At 41.3% G+C, this 18,927-nt stretch overlaps 1 protein-coding gene across 1 annotated transcript in view; it reads left to right on the plus strand.

Moving 5' to 3' along the window:
* Positions 1 to 18,927, plus strand: part of TMEM132D (transmembrane protein 132D) — a 779,160-nt gene that overhangs the window by 383,550 nt on the left and 376,683 nt on the right. The window lies entirely within an intron of this gene.

Below are 18,927 nucleotides of genomic sequence, written 5' to 3' on the forward strand. Positions count from 1 at the left end.
GACAGATGGATTGGATCACGTACCGAGGTTGGTGGCTCAAATGACCGCAAGCATACAGCATGTGTCAGTAGTGCAAAGCACCTAATCGTTGGGAGATGGTTACACTCCGTACTCACAGGCACTTGTTTGCCGAAGTTCATGTGATGAAACGCATTGGGGCGTGGCCTGGCGTCATGACCGGCAAACAAGTGCCTGTGAGTACGAAGTGTAACTATCTCCCAACGATTAGGTGCTTTGCACTACTGACACATGCTGTATGCTTGCGGTGATTTGAGCCACCAACCTCGGTACGTGATCCAATACATCTGTCTTCTGTTTTATGCTGAATAAAAGATTGTCTATTTTAAACACATTTACGCACTATGGAGCGCCCGTTCTAAGAGAGAGAGAGAGAGAGAGGCATGGATCAGTCCGGCACAGTGGGCGAATCAAATAGAAGTGCTTTACTTAATTCCTTACACACTGATGTGGTTATACAGGCCGCCGACAAAGGCGGTGCCGTGGTAGTGCAAGTCAGATTATAACTCAGATTATAAGCAAGAGATTGAACGACAGTTATCCGATTCTTCTGTGTATAGATGTCTGCAATGTGATCTGACCAACATCTTTACTGTGAAATTGGACAGCGTGTTGCAGCAGGCAGTGAGTAGAGGGATCATTACATCGGAATTAAGTAAAGCACTTCTAATTGATTCGCCCACTGTGCCCCTGCTCTACACGCTGCCCAAGATTTACAAAAAACTGGAGGCATCCCCTGGCCACCTGATCATTGCGGCCAGGGGGTTCATGTTCCATAATGTGGCAACATACTGTACATTGACGCATTGTTACAACCTTGTGTCCAGGCTTGCGATAGTTATTTGTTAGATACCACTTCTTTCATTAATAATCTTATTTATTATTTGCAGTGTGGATGTCACAAGCCTCTACACGGTAATTCCGAACCAGGGAGGCTTGGCGACAGTACAGAGGCTGTTATTTAACAATCTGGTTTATCATGGTCCTGACATAGACTCATTCTATTAGAGATGGTATTGACCCATAACTATTTCCTGTATGACAATAAGTTTTACATCCAGTTGAGTGGGTGTTCAATGGGCAGCGATTTTGCACCAGCATACGCCAATGCTTATATGCAAGTGGCAAAGAAAGACATATTCTTTGCAGACATCGATGTATCTGGTAATATTTTCTCTTATGCCAGATATTTCAATGATCTATTTATCATTTGGAAGGGTGACAGGGATGTGTTTGCTAGAGTGATTGAGAATCACAATGCTACAGATAGCCCTATTAAACTGACGTATACTATCGATACTGACAAAGTGAGCTTTCTTGACGTGTTCATCACTATTGAAAATGGTAAGATAGAAACCTCTCTTTTCACTAAGCCGACAGATCGTAACACGGTCTTGCACACTTCTAGCTGTCATCCTAGACCGTTAAAATTTGACTTACCCTTTTCTCAATTTGTTAGAGTTAGGGGTATATGTAGTAATAATGATAAAGCGGAATGTCAGAATAACATCGTGTCAGATCGATTTGTTGATAGAGGGTATAATGCTAACTTGTTGGCTGAAGTCAAAGATAAAGCTTTGGCTATACCACGCAGCCAATTACTAATGTATAAAACTGACAAAAAGAATGCTTCTGATAAATGCTTTACATGGGTTAACCACTTCAGTGTGGCCAGCCCTGGCATCAACAGGGTTATTAAAAGAAATTGTCCCATTACCCAGTCCGATGACCTTAGAGACAGCAGGATTATACTAGGGGTAAAAATGTAAGCAATCTAGTTATGAAGACAGATGTTGCTAAATTAAAGGCTACGAGCAGCGAGCAATTTTTGGGTCAACGACCCGGGTGCTATCGCTGCCTTGAATGCACTACGTGCAGATCTCTCACTAGATCTGACTCATTTTGCCATCTATATAGTGGGAAACGTTATACCAGGGGCCCTCAAACTATTTTGCTCTGGGACCCCATCAGACAATAAAAATAATTACAGGACACCAGCAAGTTACTGCAGAAGGTCATCACATCACATGTGTGGTCAGCAGACAGCACATACATGGCAGCATTGTGGAGGCACAAAGTGATGGGAGGAGTCTAAAATAACAGACAACTCAACATATTTTTAATCAGACTCCTTGAATCACTGACTGAGATTAGAAAAGTCATTAGCCTGATGGTCAGCAACATGGAGTCACGACCCCATGCTGAGAAGGTTGGAACCCACTTTGGGGTCAGGACCCACAGTTTGAGAACCCCTGCGTTATACTATCCGACATAGGGTGACCTGCACAACAAGGTACATAGTGTACACTTAGAGAAAGAATAGCAGGGCACAGGTCTGCCATTAAAGCAGCATAGGAGAAGTGTCATAGTGACCAGCCTGTTGCCCGCCACTTTTAAAAGGCCAAACATACCATACCCATGCTTAACTACATTATCATAGACCATATTCTGAGCAATATTAGACGAGGCAATCGATCATTAGAACTCATAAGATGTCAGGCTCAATACAGAGACTTAACACATTAGCACCCAGGGGTCTTAATGAGGTCGCTGGATTGCATTGTTTTTGATGGCTGTGTCGTCTTAGAAGTCAACACTTTTGTTTGTTTCTTCATATTGTCTGCGTGATGCATTGTAAGGTATTTGTCTGTTCTGAAATTGTTAATAATGTTGCCTTATGTTAATAATAACTGCAATGTACAGATGTAGTCGGGCAAATCCTTGGCCGGCGCCTGCCAGATCCCTTTCACTGGCGAGCGCCGGCGATAGGGATGGTTTTGAGAGTTCTGTAAGGTCATTTACCTTATTTTTTATGAATGTCCCTGCAACTGTGGCCCTCTTGTTCATCCATTATTTGATTTTCTTCTTTTACTTACATACTCAAAAACATTTCGTCCCCTTTTTATAGAGACTGAGAAATGTTCTCCTCAGTTTCTGCCTTTGCAGCCAGATCACCTTGTTAACCTCCTTGCATCTATCTTTGTAATTATTATTTTGAGTCTACCTACAGTATATTTCCTTAAGGCCATCTTTTTGTTGTTTAATAGTATTTCTCTTGTAAATCACACCGACTCCCTTTTCCTGCGCTTTTCTTTACCCCTATGATACAAACGTCTTTCAATTTTAGTACTTCCAACCTATCTTACACTCTTTTCAAGTTTTTCCAATCTGCCAATGAATCACTTATACATTTCCTCATCTGTGCAAAGTCAGTTATCCTAAAAGTTATCCTAAATCCTATACCTTAATTTTTGTGTGACAAATATTTTGAATAAGTAACAACAGAATATGCTGTGCTATTTAAGAAACTTAATAAATAAATTAAAATTAGCTCTAGAATTTTGTATCCTAAGCCATTTGCACGCATAGCTTTAAGTATTTTGTTTGTGCTTCAGTTAATCCCAGCTATGACCAGACAGTAGATCACAAAATGTCTAAACTTGAAATTAACAACAAAACAACAAATGGATAGCAGCGCTTGAATTTTGTTAGACACTGTAAATCAATTGGACTGATTTTACAAATTTAAAAATCCTTTGATAAAGCCATTTGACAGGGTAAAACTTATCAGCAGCATCTTTACTTACCGCCAAACACCTGGTTGAACCAAATTCCCTCAACTTCAAGCTTTGGACCTATCCAAACATGCCCTAATGCTTCACCACCCATCTCCACAAATAAAAGAGCCCTTCTTTGGTGCATAACGCTACCGACTATCCTCCATCGGTGGACCGGACCCCTTTCATTGGACCAGGTCATCCACACCTGCCTAGGAGGCAAACATCGTAGCGGGACTCATATATGACTTATACTCATGGTGGATGGTAATTATTTACTAACTTTACCCCATTATCAAAAAGCTTACCAAGGGCAAAATAGGATTGGACAGGAACAAATTGTCAACCAGAAACTGAGCTGAAAGTTTTTATTAGTCTGGGGTGCCTCGGGACACTTGCAGGGGTGCCACGGGTTGGTGGTCCAGGACCAATTCAACAATTATTTATGGACAAAACCAGTGCTGGTGGCTGCCAATCATAAGATATATTTATAATCTGAAGCAGATCATGCCCTTTAACACATAACTGAACCTAAGAAGCACATATAAATACAATATACTTAATTTTATATATTTGGGGGGGGTGCTATAGGTGCAGCAGAAAAATTCTGATACTGTAGAGTGCTGTGATTCGAAAAAGATTGGCAACCCCTGGTCTAGTGCACTAGCATTTTTCATATATACATTTTTCATATATATATCTTTATTTTAATAAATCATTGGGATATTAAATTCATTCAAACGTTCTGCAATAACTTTATTTTATCTACTGGTGACATACCTGTTTAATAAAAAAAATTTACATTTGTAAAATCAGTTCAATTGATTTACAGTGTCTAACAAAGTTCAAGCACTGCTATCCATTTGTTGTTAGCGTTTCGGGGTCTGACCACCCCTTATTGCAGTTGCTAGCGAAGCAAACTGTGCCAAGCGCCCACACCACCCTCTAATGGGCGGGCTTTTTTTCCTAAACTTAAAATTACCTGTTTGGTGAGGTTGTTCAAGGTTCGGTCACTTTCTTTTTTTTAATGTTTAGGAATCACACTTTAGGGCAGATGTATTAAGCCTGTTGAAGAGATAAAGTGGAAGGTGATAACGCACCAGCCAATCAACCCCTTACTGTCATTTTTCAAACAATTGATTGGCTGATGTGTTATCATACCTCCACTCTGGAGCCTATTCTAGTGTACACGCTTCCCTGCGTGTACTCGCAGGGGAGCAATTTTTTTGGGACTGTGTATGTGCATAGTTATTTATGTGCATGTACAGCTGCTTAGTGTGAGCGGCCACGGCAAATAGATTATTTGCCGGGCTTTCGCACACAACAGTGCAGGCGTGGGGCGGCGGGCTGGGGGATTCGCCCGTGGGAACCCCCAGCGTTTCCTGGGCATTCCCATGAAAACGATGGGCGTTCTCATGGTAATTCCACAGAATTTTATGTCACAGAAACAAGGGCACCCTACAGCAAAAGGGTGAGTACACACTTTTGTGGAATGGTGTCCATCTATATTTTGATGTGAAAAAGATGTGTGAAGGAACAATGCAAAAGAAAGATAAGAAGCAGCAGAGGTGTCAGGTATCCAAGAATGGGTGGCGAAAATAGCTAGCCTTCCCAGTCTCCCTAATTTTTACAGATGGACAAAACCATACTGCACTGCAGGTGGAGTAAATGTAACCGGTGCAGAGAGAGAGTTAGATTTGGGGGAGTTACTTTGTTTCTGTGCAGAGTAAATATTGGCTGCTTTATTTTTACACTGCAATTTAGATTTTAGTTTGAACACACCCCACCCAAATCTAACTCTCTCTGCACATGTTACATCTGCCTTACCTGCAGTGCAACATGGTGTGTCGTTCTGCAAACATTGCAACGCTGCTAACAGGTCTAATTTAAAACATTAGCTACAAACATATATAGATATACTGTATGTATACAATATATATAAAATCCAGGACAAGCCGCACATACTAACATATCCAATTCCAGAGTACAGGGCTGAGATATGTACAAGTTATGTAAAATACAGCACTGACAGCCAGCAACATCCATTTAGAAAAAAGTTTTATACTGTAAAGCATGATAAAGTGCATAGTGACCAATAAGAAATTAATACAAAAATAATATTTTCAATCAGGAACGAGTCTGTATAAACAGCAAAAAAATAGTTAGCAGTATAAGCAGTCATTTAGAGATCAAGATGCCGTCCTCCTCCAGATTTGTCACGGTATGACAGCTGTTTTGGTGCTCCACAGGCATCTTATTCATGTGCTACTGACCAAGTGAAAGGCTCCTGTATATACAGATTGAGTATCCCTTATCCAAAATGCTCGGGACCAGCAGAATTTTGGATAACGGATTATTCCGTATTTCGGAATATTTTCATATTTCAATGCTGTATTTTGAAGTATCTTGTATTTATGCTGTATAAACACATCAACCACATGAAATACACACAAATATATTTTATTTGTTCAAAAAACAAGGTTTCAAAACATGAAACAAAATTTGTGTACTATCTCAGATACTGAATTTGAATGGCAAGCGATTATTTTCTTGCACATATATAGTGCCAGTTACATATCATGTCCCCAGTAGTGCTGTTACAGTTTTCCCCAGTAAGTTTTTAACAAAAAAATGTTTTTTCCACTTTCTGGAATGTATGGTTTTTGGAATAATTTGGATAACGGATATTCAGATACGGGATACTCAACCTGTATATAGGATAATGTACATGCAAAAAGTTTGTGCTCTAAATTAGCGCCACCAGATGTTATCTGCTAGCTAATTGAGAGCACAAACTTTTTGCATGTACATTTGAATCTGTTTGGAGTGTTTGGTGGAGGCTCCAGGTGTCTTCTCATAGCAGTCTAAAGAATTCTGATTGTTGCGCACAGGAAAAAACAGACATTTGTTCTATATCTGTATATATAGGATAACCCCAACCGCGCTCTATTTGTTTATAGCAGCACCTCTGAGGGGCCCCCTGTTAGATGGGACCCAAAGTTTTTTTTTTTTATGCAGATCTCCTTTATTGTAGTGGTCAAGAGCAGAATGTAAATGAATGAATACTGTCATACCTCACAACATTCTACCTCATTCTATCCAAACCCTGCTCTAATCCACTCATGCTATTATCGGCATCTGTAGCTGAACTATACCTCTTTTCCGATAGACAACACTCTTTTTGTACACTGACAATAGGGACTGTCCAGAAACCAGTTGGTTTTTTGGGAAAGTATTTCTTATCAACAATAAGTATTTTCTAAATAGCTTTTTATAAAAGTCTGATGTATGAATTGCTGTGTAGTTTCAGCGAAGCGTGTGATAAACTGTATGTAAGGTGAATGTAAAGTAGAGGATTGCGATTGTACTGACATAATAATTCTGTGCATGATTTTGAGACAGGATTATTTCCTTTTGTGTAAATATGTAAATAAAATAATTAAAGGATCCAAAGCATCCACAGTATGTAATAGATGTATTATATACATTTAGTAATCATGGGATTGCACTGACATCCCACAGTGTTTGTGCAGTGTGAAAGTAGTAGCTTTATGAATAGTATTAAAAGCAGTGTGAGAAGGGACTATAAAACGTAGTTTTATTTGAATACCTTTCGACACGTTAGAAGGCTTATGATAATAAACATGTATAAGTACCATGTGTCTATGTTTTGGATTCAAGAGGCTTTTTTTTGGGCTACATCCTTTCACTTGGTCAACTCAAATGCTATTTTCCCTCCAATTACAATTCTATGCTGAAAACCTACAAATCTACTCTTTACTGATATCTCTTCCTGTACGTGCCTCTCCTCCATCTCCACCTCGATGAGCAAGCTCCATTATCATTTCCAACCTAGGTTACTGAAATCTCTTGCTATCTGACCTTTCTCACTACCTTATGTTCCTCTACGGCTGATATTATATCCCCCCTCCCTGTAGAAACATCGGGTACAAAAAAAATAAAAACATTTTTTATTTCTTCCTGATGTTTCTCCAATTTGTTTTTTTAGGCTATTCAATTTGGATGCCTGAAAAATGTAAGTTTCACCAGAAAACACACAGGTTCAGTGAGTGTTTTCACTAGAAACTGTCCTGGTTTTACTAAAAAATAAACGGGGCTGTTTTCAGGGATTTTGCTTCACCGGTGAGATAGTTAATTGATCGGGGGTAATTGAATACTGGTCTTAGAGCCAGTCTTTAAAAAAGAAGTGGTCTGTTTTGTAAAAACAGTATATATGCTATACTGTTTTGTAAAAACTTTCCCTAGCACCACATCTCTGTTAGGACCTCATCTGAGATCTCCAGCCTCACTTTGAAAGCCCTTTTCATACATGTCATATCTATTCAAATTCTGTCCTAATACACAACTGTTCTTATATGATATATTTTAATTTCTCTTGAAGCCCAATATTAAAGATAACAATTAAGATTAATGATGTATCGCTCATATTGTCCAGTGTGTATGCTCAATATCGCTAACTCTCGCTCATCATTAATAAATCCCGATATCGTCTGTACTACATGCACAATGTTGATGATATTGTCAGCGATGCTTGCTTGCAACGGGGGCAGGCATCACTAAATGATATCATTAACAACATTGTTCAGTGTGTATGTGCTGTATCGTTCACCGGGAGCTCAGATGATATCATTAGCAAAATTGTTGAAGAAGCTCATCTGCTTTTGTGTATTAGTCTACATTGTTTTATTGTTTCTTTCATTGCCTATCTGGATCTGCAGAAATAAACTATGGTAGTTCTATATGAATAAAGGGCCCCATACATCAGCAATTAATTGTGACAATTTTCAGATATGGAGATGATTGCCACAATTAATTTTAGATGTGTGGGCTCCCCCTTTTGGCAATCCCAATCAAAATCGCCAATCGATTGCTTAATCAGGTTTTTAAACATGCTTAATAATCTGGTATTATCTGCAGATCTTTTTTATATGTGTGGGCATTCCCAATTCGTCTTCTTCATCTATTTACATTATGAACAGCAATCGATTGGGCAATTTCCAGATATGAAGATGCAATCTTTAGATGGAAAAATCTGCCGATCACTGAAATAAATCTGTAATGTGTGGGCAAAGTCAGATAGATTGTAAACTCCATTTATCTGGCCAAAATATCCCTATATCTGAAAATCCATAAATTGTGATTGCTGATGTATGGGGCCCATGAGAGTTCTAAAAGTCTTTTAACAGGATGTAATGTCACCCAAGATCGGCGGCAGTACGGGATACTGAGTGAACTCAGACTTTTTTAAATGGGGCTTTTTTTTACAAGGCAGGGTTTTGGCTTTTCTAAGTGATTGTCCCTTTACAAAAAGTAAAAGTTTAACCGACATCCCTCATTGCCACCGATCTCAGGTGGTATTACATCCCGTCATTAGATCGCAATCTGCCACTGGTAAAATTCTGTCATGTTCTATCTGAGAGTACTTTCCTATGTAGAGTCTGTTGTTATCTCTTCTCAATGGTATCTGGATGACGTTTCATGTTATATTGTCCATTTAAGACATGGCCATACTGTGTGATATAAAAACCATAAAAAAACACAATCATTATGTATGCTGTTACTGAATAGTAACAAATTATGTGCACCTCTATGCTGCTTCAATAAGTTCACACTAGTTTTGGTATGAAATGTCGACTTTCATTATGTCAAGGTGATCATAATGTCCACATTGACCAGGTCGACATTCATGACATAAACAGTGTAGATATGTTGTCTTTATGTCCTGATGATCCAGCTGTGACTTATTTTGTTCCAGTGAGTATATTATTCCTAACTCAAACCCTCCATCTAGTGCAGGGGTGGCCAACCGGTCAGAGGTAAAGAGCCGAAAAATATCAGTCGTCAAGCCAAAGAGCCAACATCGCGCGCGCGCCAAAAAGGGGCGTGATCGGGGGAGTGGTCAGGGGCGTGGTCATATGACACAAGGAGAGTGGCCACATGACAAAACTTTATGCCCCCAGTGCCAGATATGCCCACCACAGTGCCAAACATCATATGCCCCCCACAGTGCTAAACATCACATGCCCCCCACAGTGCCAAACATCACATGCCCCCCACAGTGCCAAACATCACATGCCCCCCACAGTGCCAAACATCACATGCCCCTCAAAGTGCCAAACATATGCCCACCACAGTGCCAAACATCATATGCCCACCACAGTGCCAAACATCATATGCCCACCACAGTGCCAAACATCATATGCCCCCCACAGTGCCAAACATCATATGCCCCCCACAGTGCCAAACATCATATGCACCCCACAGTGCCAAACATCATATGCCCCCCACAGTGCCAAACATCATATGACCCCCACAGTGCCAAACATCATATGCCCCCCACAGTGCCAAACATCATATGCCCCCCACAGTGCCAAACATCATATGCCCCCCACAGTGCCAAACATCATATGCCCCCCACAGTGCCAAACATCATATGCCCCCCACAGTGCCAAACATCACATGCCCCTCAAAGTGCCAAACATATGCCCCCCACAGTGCCAAACATCATATGCCCCCACAGTTAGGAAGCTGGGCCCTCCAGCACAGGTGTTGCCCACAGTGCAACACCTATGCTGGAGGGCCCAGCTTCCTAACTAAAGGGCCCACCTAGAGGGCCAGGAGGGCCCAACAAACAAATGAGCCACGGGCCAAGAGGGCCCGACTAATGCGCACACAGGCCAGAAGGGCCTGAATTTGCCCACGGGCCTAGTGCCCGACACCCGGTGGTCTAGGGTGGATGGAGGGTAGGAGGCCAAAGGCTCCTACCTGGTGTTGGGAGAGGCCGCTGGGGGGAGCTTCGTCAGCTCTTTTGCTTCCCAACCCCGCTGGCCTCTCCGGGAGCCATCTTCTTTTTTCTTGCAGAAGGCGCCGGAGATCTTTTGTCTTGATCCCGGCGTCTTCTGGCCTTTTCAGCGGCGCCGGAACTCTTCTCCCCGCCGCCGTCTTCTGCGCCATCCTCCGGCGGCTTCTCGTGTCTTCAGGAGCGCTCCTGCGCTCCGCCGGCGTGGAGAAGACTTTTCGCCCTCCCGCTGGTGTCTGATGTCAGACGCCGGGGGTAGGGCGGAAACGGCGCGGCGAGCGCTGATTTGCTCGCCGCGGCCGTTTCCTATTGGCCGCCGATGCAGCGTTTTGAATTTGGCAGCCGAATTGGCGCCAAATTCAAAACCCCGCTTTGCAGACGGGATGGGAGGCTGGAGCCGCACTTTACAGCGCGGCGAGCCGCATGCGGCTCGCGAGCCGCGGGTTGGCCACCGCTAATCTAGTGCTTAACCCACCCCCGCAGCCTAACCCTAATCTCCCCCACAGCCTAATCCTAATGGCTTTCTGAGAATGTTAACATTTTACCCATGTCGACAGTGGCATTGCTATTGTCAACCTTTTGACTACATCCTGTTCACAACTATCAACTATTATCCTTTAGCAAATTTAAGCAGTAGGTTTCTTAGACATCACTTGGCCAATGGTAAATTGTTATTGTTACTGTTTATGCTGCTATACCTAACTGTATTTATTGGATATTACTAGCGCTGTTTTACCTTTTTATACTTGTACTTACTTGGTTTAATACTAGTGTGTTTGTATTTTTGTTACCAAATAGTATTTTAGCTATATAATAATAAGCAATTATGGTCCAAATAGAAATCAGACAACATGCTCAGTTACATCCTAATAGGTTAACTTGCTAGTAACAGCTTAACCTTTTGGTCCCTCATTTCTTAGTGACCTTTCACTACTTTTACAAACAAATGATTTGGACTTTATATCCCTGGCTTTCATCACACTAAACCTAGCTCATAACATGAAGTGACTTCGATTTATTTCACGGCTAGCTCTCCATAGAATAGATTCCAGTGCAGGCTTTTATTGTAAAATGCCTTCTCTACTGGCAGCGAAAGTTCAGAGTGGACTTTACATTCAGCCATGTGGAAAGGATGTTCTGTTTGTGTGCTCACACTATTTTTCGCTGCCACAGGCATCACACTTTATAGAGAAGTCATGGGCTGTAGCAATTAGCTCACATTAGAGCTTTATCAAACTAATCCATTCATAACTGCATTGATTTTTTTTTAAACTACTTATTTTCTAAGAGAAACAATACAAAGTATGATCACATTAAGTACAAGGAAAAGACAATTCTCTTTTTTTCCATAATATTTGAACAAAAAAAGAAAACCATGGGGAAGCGCGAAGATAGGAAATGGAAAGGAAGAGAGAAAGGGAGGGTGGAAAGAGGGAAACAAGGAAGAGAGAGGGGAGGGGGGCAAAAACAGGTACAAATATAGTACGGTTCCTTGCACATATAATAAAATATGAATGAATACAGATTGCAGGGATTTAAAAATACAAAAACAAAAGAAAACTTAGTGCGAACAAGAGGTGAAGCCCCATGAGGACCCAGGGATGGCCTGATACAGAATAAATATCCAATCCAGCTCCAGAAACACACCAAGGGATTTATTCAGATTGCTTAGCTCAGATGCGAATTTGGCCAGTGTACCGATGTTGTGCATATAGGCATACTCAACTATTTCTGCACATGTCTGGACGCAGGGAGCGAGCGAACTCGACGAGAAGTCCGGTTGCAGAGTGGGCGCTCCTAGCCTTCCGAGCAGGGAGTGGAGAGTGGCGTTGCGGCCTGATCAGGGTCATTACCATATGCGCACACCCTTCGTTTCATGGGCGTTCCCATTAAAATGCAAGGCGTGCGTATGGAAATGCGGTCGTGACGTGCGTGCAGGGAGCGGTCAGCTGACTTAACTGGATGTCAGCTACCCGACCATATCCCTGTTATTCTTTGCTCATATGTATGTGGTTCTCAACCTCGGTCCTCAGGGACCCCCAACGGTGCACGTTTTACAGGTCACCTCACAGATACACAGGTGCACTAATTACTCACTGGCACATTTAAAAAGATCACAGGTGGAGCTAATTATATCACCTGTGATTCTGTGAGGAGACCTGCAAAACGTGCACTGTTGGGGTCCCTGAGGACCGAGGTTGAGAACCACTGGTCTAGACCACTCGTGCATGGGTGAGCGCTTTTCACATAATTTGATGGTCCCGTGGAAGTTCCCACAGGCATGCAAATGGATGTCCACATAAAACATCCATTTGCATGCCAAGCGGCCGAATTCGGCATGCGAATGGGCGGCGCTGGAGATCCACTTGTTAGGGTTTGGTACAGCAATCTGAATAAGGCTCTTAGAACAGTCATAAGTAACAGAAGAGGAAACGGGAGCCATATATAGGAGCCAAGGACCCCAGACAATGTTAAATTTATGGGGACAATCGTGGAGGTAAGGGGGTGATCTTTTCCATTGCAGCTATGGATCAGACATAGTTAATTAAGGCCGAATGTGTTTTTGCGGGGGGGGGGGGCAGATGACTTCCAATACCTAGCAATAAGGGACTTGGCCACAGTTAAAAAATATGGGATAGTAACGTATTCAAGGAAGAGTCCAAGTCAGGAAAAGGACAAGCGAGATGGAGTGGCCATGGGTCTAGGGAGAGTGGGAGACCTAACATCGATTTCAAGATAAGTCCACCAAATATGGAAGAGCATCCCCCTATGGCCACAATTATGCCAGCACTCATGAGTAGAAGAGGGAAACATTTTGGAAAGCCTTACACGGGTGTAATACCATCTGTAGTACAGTTTGTAAGATGTTTCTATAAGTCAAGTAGAGATAAAGCTTTTAGCTACTGTACGCCATCCCTTAGCTCATCCCAACAAGAATCGTCAGGTGGTGGCCCCAGGTCCAGCTCCCAATCCCTTTGAGAGATCAGGCCCTTGCGTAGAGGACAACTGCATTGATTTTATTTTGATTTATCGTCTATACCAGAGGTTCCCAAACTGTGTGCCGTGGCTCCCTGGGGTGCCTTGGGACACTTGCAGGGGTGCCCTGGGCTGGTAGTCAAGGACAATTCAAGTTAATTATTTATGTGAAAAAGCAGTGCTGGTGGCTGCCAATAATAAAATATGTACAAACAGAAGCAAATCCTGTCTTTAACACATAACTGACCCTGGGAATACCATATAAACCCAATCTAATACATTTTGTGTGGTCTAGGGGTGCCGTGAAAAACTTTTGATACCCTTGGGGTGCCGTGATTCAAAAAAGATTGGGAACCACTGGTCTATACACAATATATCTTTTATGTGTTTTAAACATCAATTCTCTCTTCATTTGAATATATTTTTGGTTGCAATACAGGTTGAGTATCCCTTATCCAAAATGCTTGGGAGCAGAAGTATTTTGGATAATGGATTAGTGCATATTTAGGAATATTTTTATATTTCATTGAGGTATCTTGAGGTATCTTAGTATGTTGTATAAACACATCAAACACATAAAATGCACACAAATATATTTTATTTCTGCATGAAACAAGGTTTAAAATATGAAACAAAGTTTTTGTACAATCTCAGACACTGAATATGAAGCAATCCTTTTCTTGCATGTATTTAGTGCCAGTTACATATTTCCCCAGTAGTGCCAGTTACAGATGTTCCCAGTAGTGCCAGTTACAGGTTTACCCAGTAGGTTTTTAGAGTACATTTTGGAGACTATGGTTTTCAGAATAATTTGGATAAGGGATACTTAACCTGTATTCACAAATTAATATATTTAACTATCTCTCAAAGATTTTTGATTAATAATGATTCATTTTAGTTTTCTTGTAGAATTTCCTAGCGCTGGTGGCCAAAGGTTTGCCATTTACTGTGACCTTTGCCTATGTTGTTCAATAACTGTAGTGTTCAAGTGTAAAGAATTGTTCTGCAGCAAGGTTATCAAAATATACGATATTTCATACTATTTCTTTACTGCTTCTTACAAGAATCTGTGATGTCTCTGGTAATTTCTGAAGCATATGGAACAATGTCTCTTAATGCAGCTGTTACACTGAAATATTTTTGACATTATTTTCCTCTTTCACCCTGAGGATGTGATACTTTCCTACAGATTAGTGCAGAGCCTTAATTACCCGCAGTCTGTCCATATGTTCAAAGTTGTGATGTTACTGCATGCATTTGCACATCCCGGCTGTACAATGTTACATACCAGTGTAGTGATTGCTTGCAGATCAACATTACCAAAAATGAATGATAAACTGTCTATTAGCCAATAAACTGCCTAGTATTTTTACAAATACAGCTCAGAAATTGTTGGGTTTCATTATGATTGAATAAGGTCAGGAACATTTACTCAAAACTTATCCAACATGATTTTATTTTGTTTATATAAATTTTTATACACAGTATATCATAAAATATAGAATTGTTTTATTCAAATGCATGGACTTGAGCTTAAAACACTTCTAACTATTAAGGACTTTTATCAATTGCTCATCCCTAATTGGCAGTCCAGTATGAATATTATTAATCAAATCTGAATCGTGATATTCGATCTATCAATCCCATCAATTCAAAAAGACGCTTCTAAAAGACACACAGTAATATCTATATTCAATAAACCCTCAATGGTGAATACCATTACCCCATATTGAATTACCCCTGATGAAGTTCACAATGATGAAACGAGTTGGTTGTAGAAATCTGTGCACACAACACTGTCAGTCTCATTAGCTGCCAGTGGATGACTTCGTATTGGGAAGATTTGTATTTTTGAAAGCATGAAATGTATGTGATTTTAAACTGATCAGCACTACAAGTCCCAGCTGTCTACTTTGCATAAACTCCCATGAGCCCAGTGCAGTAATTATACAATGTATGTGATTTTATACTGATCAGCACTACAAGTCCCAGCTGTCTACTGTGCATAAACTCCCATGAGCCCAGTGCAGTAAATATACAATGTATGTGATTTTAAACTGATCAGCACTACAAGTTCCAGCTGTCTACTGTGCATAAGCTCCCATGAGCCCAGTGCAGTAATTATACAATGTATGTGATTTTAAACTGATCAACACTACAAGTCCCAGCTGTCTACTGTGCATAAACTCCCATGAGCCCAGTGCAGTAATTATACAATGTATGTGATTTTAAACTGATCAGCACTACAAGTCCCAGCTGTCTACTGTGCATAAACTCCCATGAGCCCAGTGCAGTAATTATACAATGTATGTGATTTTAAACTGATCAGCACTACAAGTCCCAGCTGTCTACTGTGCATAAACTCCCATGAGCCCAGTGCTGTAATTATACAATGTATGTGATTTTAAACTGATCAGCACTACAAGTCACAGCTGTCTACTGTGCATACACTCCCATGATCCCAGTGCAGTAATTATACAATGTATGTGATTTAAACTTGTATCTTAAAATCCCTATAACTGCTAATATGTATTTTGGGCCATTGCATAACCAGTGTTGTATTGTTAAAGATGTGTTTCTGGTCTGTGTATTACCTGGTTGAAGCTGTTGTTCAGTGAGGCATAATTTATTGGGGTATACTTTTTGGCTAGTGTTTATGTTACAAAGGCTAATTTATGTTCTTTGATTAGCTGGTCATGTGATCTCAGCTGTAGGCTCTCCTAATTAGACCTGCTATATCTCTGCACATAGAGGGCAGTTGTCTCAGTAGTAATATACGAAGTCGAAATTTCAAAGTGGGAATTACTTATAAAGAACAGTTAAAAAAAACAGTTGAAAAACATTGAACAACATCAAGCAAGGTAAATACAATACTATTCCACATCAGATTCAATACTATACAAAACCATTAATTTTAACCCTGTCTCAAACATACACACAATCACATCATGCTTACCAAACTGCTACTTCTCATTTCATTACATGGTATACTCACCAAACTTCAACCATCCTATAATCTCCCTGACACTCACCACTCAGTACACATTGCCTCTTCCATTATTCACTCCCCTCTTCTAAACACCCATGAGCTCTTTACTTACCTCTCTACTTGTACTTTTACATCCACATCCCACCACCAATACAAAAAAACTTAAACATCCACCTATATCTATCTCTCCTTTCTAATCTTATTAGCTGGTGATATATCACCTAACCCAGGCCCCAACCACATGTCATACTCAGATTTAATTGGTTCTAAGCCTTATAGAAATACAGCTAACCTCATAAATATCACATGCCTCCCACCACACACCAAACAACTTACATGTGCCCTATTGAATGCATGCTCTGTTTGCAATAAATTAACATCCATCCATAACCTCTTTATCTCTCACAACTTTAACCTGATGGCCATTACAGAAACCTGGCTCGCACAATCAGACACGGCCTCGCCTGCAGCACTGTCACATGGTGGTTTCCACTTCACTCACACCCCCAGGCCTGGTAACTGTAAAGGAGGTGGTGTTGGTATATTACTGTCACAAGACTTCACATACTCAGTTCTACCACCTGTTCCTTCACTCACATTTACATCATTTGATGTTCACTCTATAAGGGTTTTTTCCCCTTTCCCTCTGCGTGTTGCTGCTATCTATCACCCACTTGGGCTTCCCAAAACTCAATTTCTAGAAGATTTCTCTGCCTGGCTCCCCCATTTCTTATCCTCTGACATCTCCACTATCATCCTGGGTGACTTCAATATTGCTATTGACAGTCCACCATCTTTGCATGCTTCCAAACTCCTCTCTCTAACCTCCTCTCTCGGCCTCTCCCAGTGGTCTGATTCCTCTACTCTACTCATGAGGAAGGCCACTGCCTTGACCTTGTTTTCACCAGGCTGTGCTCAGTCTCTGATTTTACTAACACTCCCTTCCCTCTCTCTGATCACAATCTCATTACCCTCTCGCTCTCCTCCATTACCCCTAGCACACTGACACTGAAATCATGCAAGTCTACCCTAACCCGCAGAAAAACTAATGGTATTAATTTTCCACAATTTTCCACCTCCCTGCAACAACCGCTCTCACTAATTTCTACATATACCTCTCCTGACTCTGCGGTTTCCCACCTCTACCAGATACTAGAAAAAGCCCTTGATGAAGTGGCTCCAGCTTCCCATTACACCCCACGTAGGCTTAGATGCCAACCGTGGCACTGTAAAACAACAAGGCAAGTACGAAATTAGTCATGTAAAGTAGAACGCCAATGGCGTAAATCTCGTAATATGACTGACTTCCTCACATATAAGACTAGCTACCACTCCTACAGCAATGCTTTGAACACTGCCAAACAAACATACTACCAATCTCTCATCTCTTCTCATGCCACCAACCCTAAGCGACTTTTTAACACATTTAAGTCTCTTCTGTACCCTCCCCCTCCTCCCCCACCGGCTACCATCAGTGCACAAGAACTTGCCTCCTACTTTAAGGACAAGATTGATAACATCCGAGATTAAATGGTATGCTCTTCCTCAACCTCTAACCCACTTTTTTCCCCTGCTGAACCCTCTGGCACTTTCTCTTCATTTGAGCCCGCAAATGAAAAGGAAGTATCCACACTCTTCTTATCCTCCTACTCTACTACCTCTCCTCTTGATCCTATACCTGCACAAGTCTTTAAAAATCTATCTCCTGTGATTATTCCAACCTTAACTAAAATCTGCAATCTCTCTCTTGCTACTGGTACTTTTCCTTCTCTGCTCAAACATGCAGTGATTACTCCCATTCTGAAAAAAAACACAATTCTGACCCTAACTCTCTCTCTAACTATCGTCGTATCTCTCAGCTCCCATGCCTCTCCAAACTACTGGAGAGACTTGTCTACTCTCGCCTCATACACTTTCTTAACTCTCATGCCCTATTAGACCCGCTTCAGTCAGGCTTTCGCTCTCAACACTCCACTGAGACAGCACTGACTAAAGTGGTGAATGATCTGGTAACTGCTAAGTCTAGAGGCCGTTACTCACTACTTATTCTTCTAGATCTTTCTGCTGCGTTTGACACTGTGGATCACACTCTTCTTTTGCAAACACTGCACTCCCTAGGTCTTAATGATACTGCCCTTTCCTGGTTCTCATCCTACCTATCTGATCGCTCTTTCAGTGTTCGCTTCTCTGACTCTACCTCCTCTTCACTACCTCTGACAGTCGGTGTTCCGCAAGGCTCAGTCTTAGGTCCTCTGCTTTTCTCAATCTATACTTCCTCTCTTGGCAAACTAATCAGCTCTTTCGGATTTCAGTATCACTTATATGCGGATGATACTCAAATCTATCTATCAACCCAGAGTTGTCACCAGTGGTTTTAGGCCGAGTATCTGAATGTCTCTGCCATCTCATCTTGGATGTCTTCTCGCCAACTCAAACTCAATATTTCCAAAACGGAATTACTTATATTCCCACCAGCCAAGAACAGTTACCATCCTGATATCTCCATCACTGTTGATAACTCCACAATCTACCCTACAAGCTCGTTGCCTAGGGGTCATCCTCGACTC

This window comes from Crinia signifera, chromosome 1 (assembly GCF_055691185.1).
Source record: "Crinia signifera chromosome 1, ASM5569118v1, whole genome shotgun sequence".
Lineage (NCBI taxonomy): Eukaryota > Metazoa > Chordata > Amphibia > Anura > Myobatrachidae > Crinia > Crinia signifera.